At 39.4% G+C, this 8,362-nt stretch overlaps 1 non-coding gene across 1 annotated transcript; it reads left to right on the forward strand.

Moving 5' to 3' along the window:
* Positions 1–3,582: 3,582 nt before the first annotated feature.
* LOC123571040 (U7 small nuclear RNA) lies at positions 3,583–3,644 on the forward strand. Its single transcript, XR_006695217.1, has one exon. It is a non-coding gene; the product is annotated as a U7 small nuclear RNA (small nuclear RNA).
* The last annotated feature ends 4,718 nt before the right edge of the window (positions 3,645–8,362 follow it).

An 8,362-nucleotide genomic window follows, 5' to 3' on the forward strand; every position in this document is an offset into this window, starting at 1 on the left:
CAGCCCCTCTCGCTCCTACTCCCTTCTTCAAGTCCAGCTCTTAAATTCATGCAGCACAGTGCCCTCATAAAAACATAATTGGCCTATCCCGGCAGCTTCTGGCCATTTGCCTGGTTACAGGGCTTTGGTCTGGAGGTTGTAGCCAGACAGCCTTGGAAAATGGGAACCAAAAAGAGACAAAAGCTGAGATTTTGGCCCACTTACCCCTGGACCCTTGAACTGCAGTAACAATGACAACAGCATCAAGCAAACTGTATTGTTTTTGTGTGCAGTGACAACCTTACTGGCTGCCAGACAAGGTGACCAGAATTTTGAAAATTTTAACAGCAGGGCTGCTAGAGGCATACCTTGGGGATACTTCCAGTTCAGTTTCAGAACACTGCAGGAAAGTGAATATTGTAATAAAGTGAGTCACAAAAATTTTTGGTTTCCCAGTGTATATAAAAGTTATGTTTACATAATACTGTAGTATACTAACTGTGAAATAGCATCATGTCTAAAAAATAATATATATCCCTTAATTTTAAAATACTTTATTGCTAAAAAATGCTAATGACCATCTGAATCTTCAGTCAGTTGTAATCTTTTTTGGTGGAGGGTCTTGCCTTGATGTTGATGGCTGCTGAATGATCAGGGTGATGGTGGCTAAAGGATGGGATAACTGTGACAATTAATATGTTGTTAATAAAAATTTTTAATAAAAATAATACAGCAATTCGGTTTGCCAGATCAAATGACTCTCCCTTTCATGAAATATTTATCCATAGCATGTGGTGTTGTTTGATAGCATTCTACCCTCAGTGCAACTTCTTTCAAAACTGGAGTCAGTTCTCTTAAACCCTAATGCTGCTTTATCACCTAAGTTTATGTAATATTCTAAAACCCTTGTTGTCATTGTACCAATGTTTCAATGTTTACAGCATCTTCACCAGGAGTAGATTCCATCTCAAGAAACCACTTGCTTTGCTCATCCATAGGGAGCAACTCCTCATCTCTTTACGTTTTTTTTTTTTTTTTAGATAGAGTCTCACTCTGTCACCTAGGCTGGAGTGCAGTGGTGTGATCTTAGCTCACAGCAACCTTGCCTCCCGGGTTCAAGCAATTCTCCTGCCTCAGCTTCCCGAGTAGCTGGGATTACAGGTGCCTGCCACCACACCCAGCTAATTTTTTTTTTTTTTTGTATTTTTAGTAGAGATGGGGTTTCACCATGTTGGCCAGGCTGGATCTTGAACTCCTGACTTGGTGATCTGCCCGCCTCAGCCACCCAAAGTGCTGGGATTACAGGTGTGAGCAAGTTTTATCGTGAGATTGCAACAGTTTAGCCCCATCTTCAAGCTCCACTTATAATTCTATTTGTTTTGCTATGTTCACCACATCTATAATTACTTCCTCCACTGAAGTCTTGAGCCTCTCAAAGTCATCCGTGAGGGTTGGAGTCAGCTTCTTCCAAACTCCTGCTAATGTTCACATTTTGAACTCCTCCCATGAATCCTAAATGTTCTTAATGGCATCAAGAACGGTGAATCTCTATGAAATACTGTGCAGTCATAAAAAGGAACAAGGCCATGCTCTTCACAGGGGCATGGATGGAGCTGGAGGCCATTATCCTTAGCAAACTAACATAGGAACAGAAAACCAAACACTGGGCCGGCCGCAGTGGCTCACGCCTGTAATTTCAGCACTTTGGGAGGCCGAGGCAGACAGATCACAAGGTCAGGAGATCGAGACTATCCTGGCTAACACGGAGAAACCCCATCTCTACTAAAAATACAAAAAATTAGCCTGGTTTGGTGGCGGACGCCTGTAGTCCCAGCTACTCCGGAGGCTGAGGCAGGAGAATGGCGTGAACCCGGGAGGTGGAGCTTGCAGTGAGCCCAGATCGCGCCACTTGCACTCCAGGCTGGGTGACAGAGCAAGACTCTGTCTCAAAAAAAAAAAAAAAAAAGAAAGAAAGAAAAAGAAAAAAGCAAACACTTCATGCTCTCACTTATAAATGGGAGCTGAATGATGAGAACGCATGGGGGTATAACACACACTGGGGCCCGTTGGGGTTGGGGAGGGAGAGCATCAGGAAGAATAGCTAATGGATGCTGGGCTTAATACCTAGGTGATGGAATGATCTGTGCAGCAAACCACTGTGGCAAATGTTTACCTATGTAACAAATCTGCACATCCTGCTCATTACCCCAAACTTAAAATAAAAGTTGAAGATTTAAAAAAAAAAGAAGTGAGTAAGGAGCCCCCATGGCTGGCTAGATCCCTTCCAAACCTGTCAGGGGTAGCTCCTCAGAGATGCGCATGTACATTAGAGAGAAAAAGTATTCTTAAAATGACTCCATATGGTAATTAGCTATTTAAGGGTCATGCATATGGACTACGGGTCATGCATATGCACTACATATCATGCATATACTTAGAATTACAGGATAGAGGCAAACCATAAGTGCACAAGGGCAAAAGTAATGAAGCAACCCACCTATCAGTCAAAAGGCAGACACTGGCTAGAAATTAGGCAGCTCAGGAAGAGAAGAGAAAAAAAGAAACATATAAAAAGATCCAGGCTACACAAGACTGGGTTGATCCCATTTCGCAGAGGTCAGTTCACAGTTCACTCTTCCCTTTGAGAGTGTAATACTGTGTGTGATACACTTTTGCTGCTTTGCTTTGGGAAAAAAAAAAAAAAAGAATGGCGAATGCTTTGGTTTTAATTTACTTTGTCCAAGTCCATCAGAGGAATCACTATGACAGCTACAACCTTATGAAGTGCATTTCTTAAATAATAAGACTTGCAAGTAAAACATACTTCGTGGTCTATGGGCTGCAGAATGGATGTTGTGTTAGTGGACATAAAAACAACATTAGGCCAGGCACGGTGGCTCATGCCTGTAATCCCAGCACTTTGGAAAGCTGAGGCAGATGGATCACCTGATGTCAGAGACCAGCCTGGCCAACACAGCGAAGTGCTGTCTCTACTAAAAACACAAAAATTAGCCAGGTGTGGTAGCATGCACCTGTAATCCCAACTACTTGGGAGGCTGAGGGAAGAGGATTGCTTGAACTTGGAAGGTGGAGGTTGTAGTGGGCCGAGATTGTACCACTACACTCCTGCCTGGGCGACAGAGTGACTCTGTCTCAAAAAAAAAAAAAACAAAAAAAAACAGCATTAATCTTCTTGTATATCTCCATCAGAACTCTTGGCTGACCAGGTGCATTGCCAATGGTCAGTAATATTTTGAAATAAATCTTTTTTCTTTTTAACTGTAGGTCTCAACAGTGGGCCTAAAATATTCATTAAACCATGCCATAAATAGATGTGTTATCATCTAGGCTTTGATGTTCCATTTCTAGAGCACAGGCAGAGTAGAATTAGCATAATTCTGAAGGGCTCTAGGACTTTCAGAATGGCAAATGGGCACTGACTTCAATTTAAAGTCAGCAGCTGCATTAGCCTCTAACAAGAGAGTCAGCCTGTCCTTTGAAGCTGTGAAGCCAGGCATGGACTTTTCCTCTTTGGCTATGAAAATCCTAGATGGCATCTTCTTTCAATAGAAGACTTTTTTGCCTACATTGAAAATCTGTTGTTAGTGTTATAGCTCTTTTAGAATTTGTCTAGCAGGTTTTCTGGTTTTCATCCAAAAACCCCCATGGTTGGGGAAGGGGGCGTGGGGAAGAGGAAAATCTCTTTAGTGTAGCCATCTTCATCAATGACCTTAGCTAGATCTTCAGGATAACTTGTTGCAGTTTTTACAATAGCACTTGCTACTTCACCTTTTCTGTCTTGGAAATGGCTTATTTCCTCTAACCTCATGAACTGCTAGCTTCAAACTTCTTCTGCAGCTTCCACACCTCTCTCAGCCGTCATGAAGAGAGTTAGGCCCTTGCTCTAGATTAGGCTTTGGCTTAAGGGAATGTTGTGGCTGGTTTGATCTTCTACCCAGACCACTCAAACTTTGTCTATATCAGCAATTATGCTGTTTCTCTTTCTTATCATTCATGTGTTCACTGAAGTAGCACTTTTAATTTCCTTCAAGATCTTTTTCTTTGCATTCACAAGTTGGCTGCTAGGTGCAAGAGGCTTGGCTTTCAGCCTATCTCAGCTTTTGACATGCCTTTCTCACAAAGCTTAATCATTTATAGCTTTTGATTTAAAATGAGAGATGAGGCTGGGCACAGTAGTTCATGCCTGTAATCCCAGCACTGTAGGAGGCTGAAGCAGGTGGATCACTTGAGGTCAGGAGTTTGAGATCAGCCTGGCCAACATGGTGAAATCATCTCTACTAAAAATACAAAAATTAGCTGGGCATGGTGGCGGGTGCCAGTTACTCAGGAGGCTGAGGCAGGAGAATCACTTGAACTGGGGAGGTGGAGGTTGCAGTGAGCCAAGGTTGTGCCGCTGCACTCCAGCTTGGGTGACAGAGCGAGACTCAATAAATAAATAATAAAAAATAAAATGAGGGCTATGTGGCTCTTTCACTTGAATGCTTAGAGGCCATTGTAGGTTATTAACTGGCCTAATTTCAACACTGTTGTGTCTTAGGTAATAGGGAGGCCTGAGGAAAGGAAGAAAAGGAGGAAGTCAGTCAGTGGATCAGTCAGAACCCACCCAGCATTGACCAGTTAAGTTCACCATGTTATACAGGTGGGGTCTATGCTGCCCAAAACAATTACAACAGAAACACCAGAGATCATTGATCACAGATCATTGTAACAGATATAATAATAATGAACAAGTTTGAAATATTATAAGAATTGCCAAAATATGGCAGAGACATGAATTGAGCACATTGTTGGAAAAATGGTGCCAATAGAACCTGCTCAGTGCAGCATTGCCACAAACCTTTAATTTGCAAAGAAATGCAGTACCTGTGAAGTGCAATACAATGAAGCACAAGAAAGTGGAGCACAATTAATATGGTGTGCCTGTGGGTTCTCACTTCATTTCACCTTCTCATCTGGGTTCAGGGCCCTCTTCTTTCCCTGCACGTATCATTGTTGTGTTACAGATGAATAGGGCTGCATCCCACTCTGGATTTCAACTCCCTGAGGATCGGGATTGAGTTGCTTATAGCCCTCTTGCCAGAGATTAGCATTCTGTCTAGTAATTATGGATGTTCAGTTATGATATAGAGTGAATAGAATAATTAGGGAGTAACTGGAAGGAATCAAGTTTTAAATATAAGATGTCTGTTATACTGGCAATAAGGGAGATCATTTGCCAAAAAGGCTGGTGGAGTGGGAGTGGATGGGAAGGGGTGGTACCTATCTGGTATCCTTCAATTCAATCCGGAATTCCCTCCTCTGCTTACATGAAGACCAGTTTCAGGCATGCTGTTCTGATCCAAGAGTTAAAAGTACGTTGTATGAAGATTTGAAAGATAAATGACTCCAACATGGATGCCCCTTGTCTATTTTTCTCGTCATTTCTATGAGAATGTCAAGTTACCTGGGACTCAACTCCTCTGGGCCCCCTATAACACCTAATGATTTTGAATAGCATCCTGTAGAATATTTATGTCTTGGAAAAATAGAGCGAACCAGCCTGGGCAACATGGCAAAACCCCGTCTCTACAAAAAATACAAAAATTAGCTGGGCATGATGGTGCACACCTGCAGTCCCAGCCACTCAAGAGGCTGAGGTGAGAGGATCGCTTGAACCCAAGAGTTTGAGGTTGCAGTGAGCCATGATCATACCACTGCATTCCAGTCTGGACAACAGAGCCAGATCCTTTCCCAAAATAAGAATAATACATAAAATAGAATAAATGTATTGCAATGATCTCAGCCTCATTAATAACATGTTCTAACCTAGTAGTTCCCAAACAGCTATATTAGAATCATCTAGGGAATTTACAAAGGAAAAAAAAAAACAGATTCCTGGTTCCAACCCTGGCCTTATGAAGTCAAACTTTCTCTATGGTAGCAAGGAATTTACATTTTAAATCATTACGTGTTTCTAAAGAATACTTTGATTTAGAAACTACTTCTTTGATCAAAGTAATTTCTTAAACAAATAAAGGACCACTTATTTGGTTTGTGAATGTCCCCAGTGAACTTCTGCACTATTTTTAAAGACAATAAGTCACAGATGACAGGTAGAGTTAATAACTAATTAGTAACTACAGTTATTTTAAATGATAATTTTTTCTCTTATGTGGGCAATTACCAAATAAAATTCATTACTATTTAGCTGTATCTCCATTTATCCTGTCTAATAATAATGATCTCTTAGTCTGTCTTTCAATAGTGCTTATTAGTGGGTAGGATATATATAGGTCAGTGTGTCGAACAAATTACGCTCAGAAGCAATTGTCAATTCTTTATGTTCTTGCTTAAGGAATTGTTGGATGTGACTGGATGGCGACTGAGGGAAGTGAAATAGAGGTTACAAAGGAGCTTCTTCAAGATTCCAGGAAATTCAGAAAGCAGGAGAGTACAGACTGTTTTGAAGTTGATTCTAACAAACCATTTGCCTGCAGTTGAAAGGCTTTGCTGTATTTTCGTGAGTAAATAACTGTGATTTGGAAAGGGAGACAGTAAAAAAGATTTTAAAATCTCCACCTTCAACGAGTTTTCTGTTTCTTCTGGGAGATAAGTTATGCAGTCATAATTTAAGGTAAAACACAGTGTGCTATAGCAGAAGTAAAACCAAAAGTGTTCTAAAAAGTTGAAATTAGCTTAGAACGATGCTAAAAAGACCAATGACGTGCCATCAGAGAGTAAAACACATTATGAAATTATAATAAATCAGTGTTTGTGGTATCGGTATGAAAATTAGATGGCTAGAACAGGAAGAGTCCATAAAGACCCAATTCTATACAACCATTTAAGAATAAAAGAGATAAATCAGTGGTGAAAGAACAGTTTATTCAACAGATAGTTATTAAAACATTACAAAGCAGATTTAGATAAAAATGAATTCGATTTTTCTGTCATATCATCACTAAGATCTAATTATTAAAAGTGATAATACCCAATGTTAGCAAGATTATAGTGAGATAAATCCTCTCTTATACAGCTCCTGGAGATAAAAATTAGACTAACCTCTCTGGAAAGCATTTTGTAATATGAATTAATATATTTTAAAATATTCACAGTCTTTTGATTTAATAGTTCCACTTATATGCATATGCGTATGTATATATATACACATACACATATGTATGTATATCTATGTACATGTATGTGTACACATACACACATATCCCTAAGATTGTGAAATTTCAGTTAAATTTATTTATAAAGTGGTCACTACAGTGTTATTTATGATGATAATAAAATTAGAAAATTAGTAGTTGATTAGGACAATTATTAAGTAAATTGTATTACTTCAACACAATGGAACAGAATATGTCTGTTAAAATTTATCTGTTGACAGCGTTTTTATTGATATGTTTGATAAAAAAGGTAGGATACTATCACCTCAATATTCAAAACACATAGAAAACCAACCAGCTGGAAATATATATTCCAAAATGTTCATCTTGCTGTTTTGGAATTATGGGATTATGGGTGTGCCCCTCCTCTTTCCAAATTTTCTGCAGTCTACATTTTAGAGTAGTTTCTTGACATTCACAGGCGACATATCTGAAACAGTTGCTAATCCTCAATATGTGAATACTTTCACTTTCTCAGACTTTGGTTCTCTTTATTGCCATCATTAGCACTATCAGTTGGCTTTCTTCTCACACAGAATATTTTTGTTACATCCTTAAAGCTACTATATACTTGGCAATGAGAAGAGAATGACAGAGCCACATTGAGCTTGGGTTCTGGTCTTGCGGTTGGCTAGCAGTAATAGCAGTAGAGAGCAAATGCTTCCCTTTCTGAAAGTCCCCTTCCAAGGCACTCAATTAATAACAATAATAATAAAAAGAATTATTTGATATGGACAATTGACATTCTCTGATTCTAATATAAAGAATGAATATATGTGTCTTAGGAAAATGTTGCTATTTTTCTTGATCAAAGTTAACGGAATGTTGGCCAAGCAATCCCTACAAGCCAGATTGTATACTCTAAGCCCCTCCTATAGAGAAATGTGAAAGCCACTGCTCTGCGAGCCTCACTCATCAATAAGCCATTTTGGTTTTGCACCATCTGCAAAGTATTCATGATCAAATTCACATCAGAGCAAAATTACCAACTGCCATGTCATAGAACTTGGGGTTTTTTCTTGAGTAATTAAACTGAGGAACAATAAGTTTATTATGCCAAAGTCTATGTTAAAATTCAAGGTTAAGGGAGAGCAATGGAAAGAGAGAAAAAGGAAATTAATTTGATGGGGGGTGGTGCAAGTATGATTTTCCATAAGTATTCACAGGTGCAAATGTAATTTTCTTTATTTCTCTACAACTAAAAGTAG

This window comes from Macaca fascicularis, chromosome 1, assembly GCF_037993035.2.
Source record: "Macaca fascicularis isolate 582-1 chromosome 1, T2T-MFA8v1.1".
Taxonomy (NCBI): Eukaryota; Metazoa; Chordata; class Mammalia; order Primates; family Cercopithecidae; genus Macaca; species Macaca fascicularis.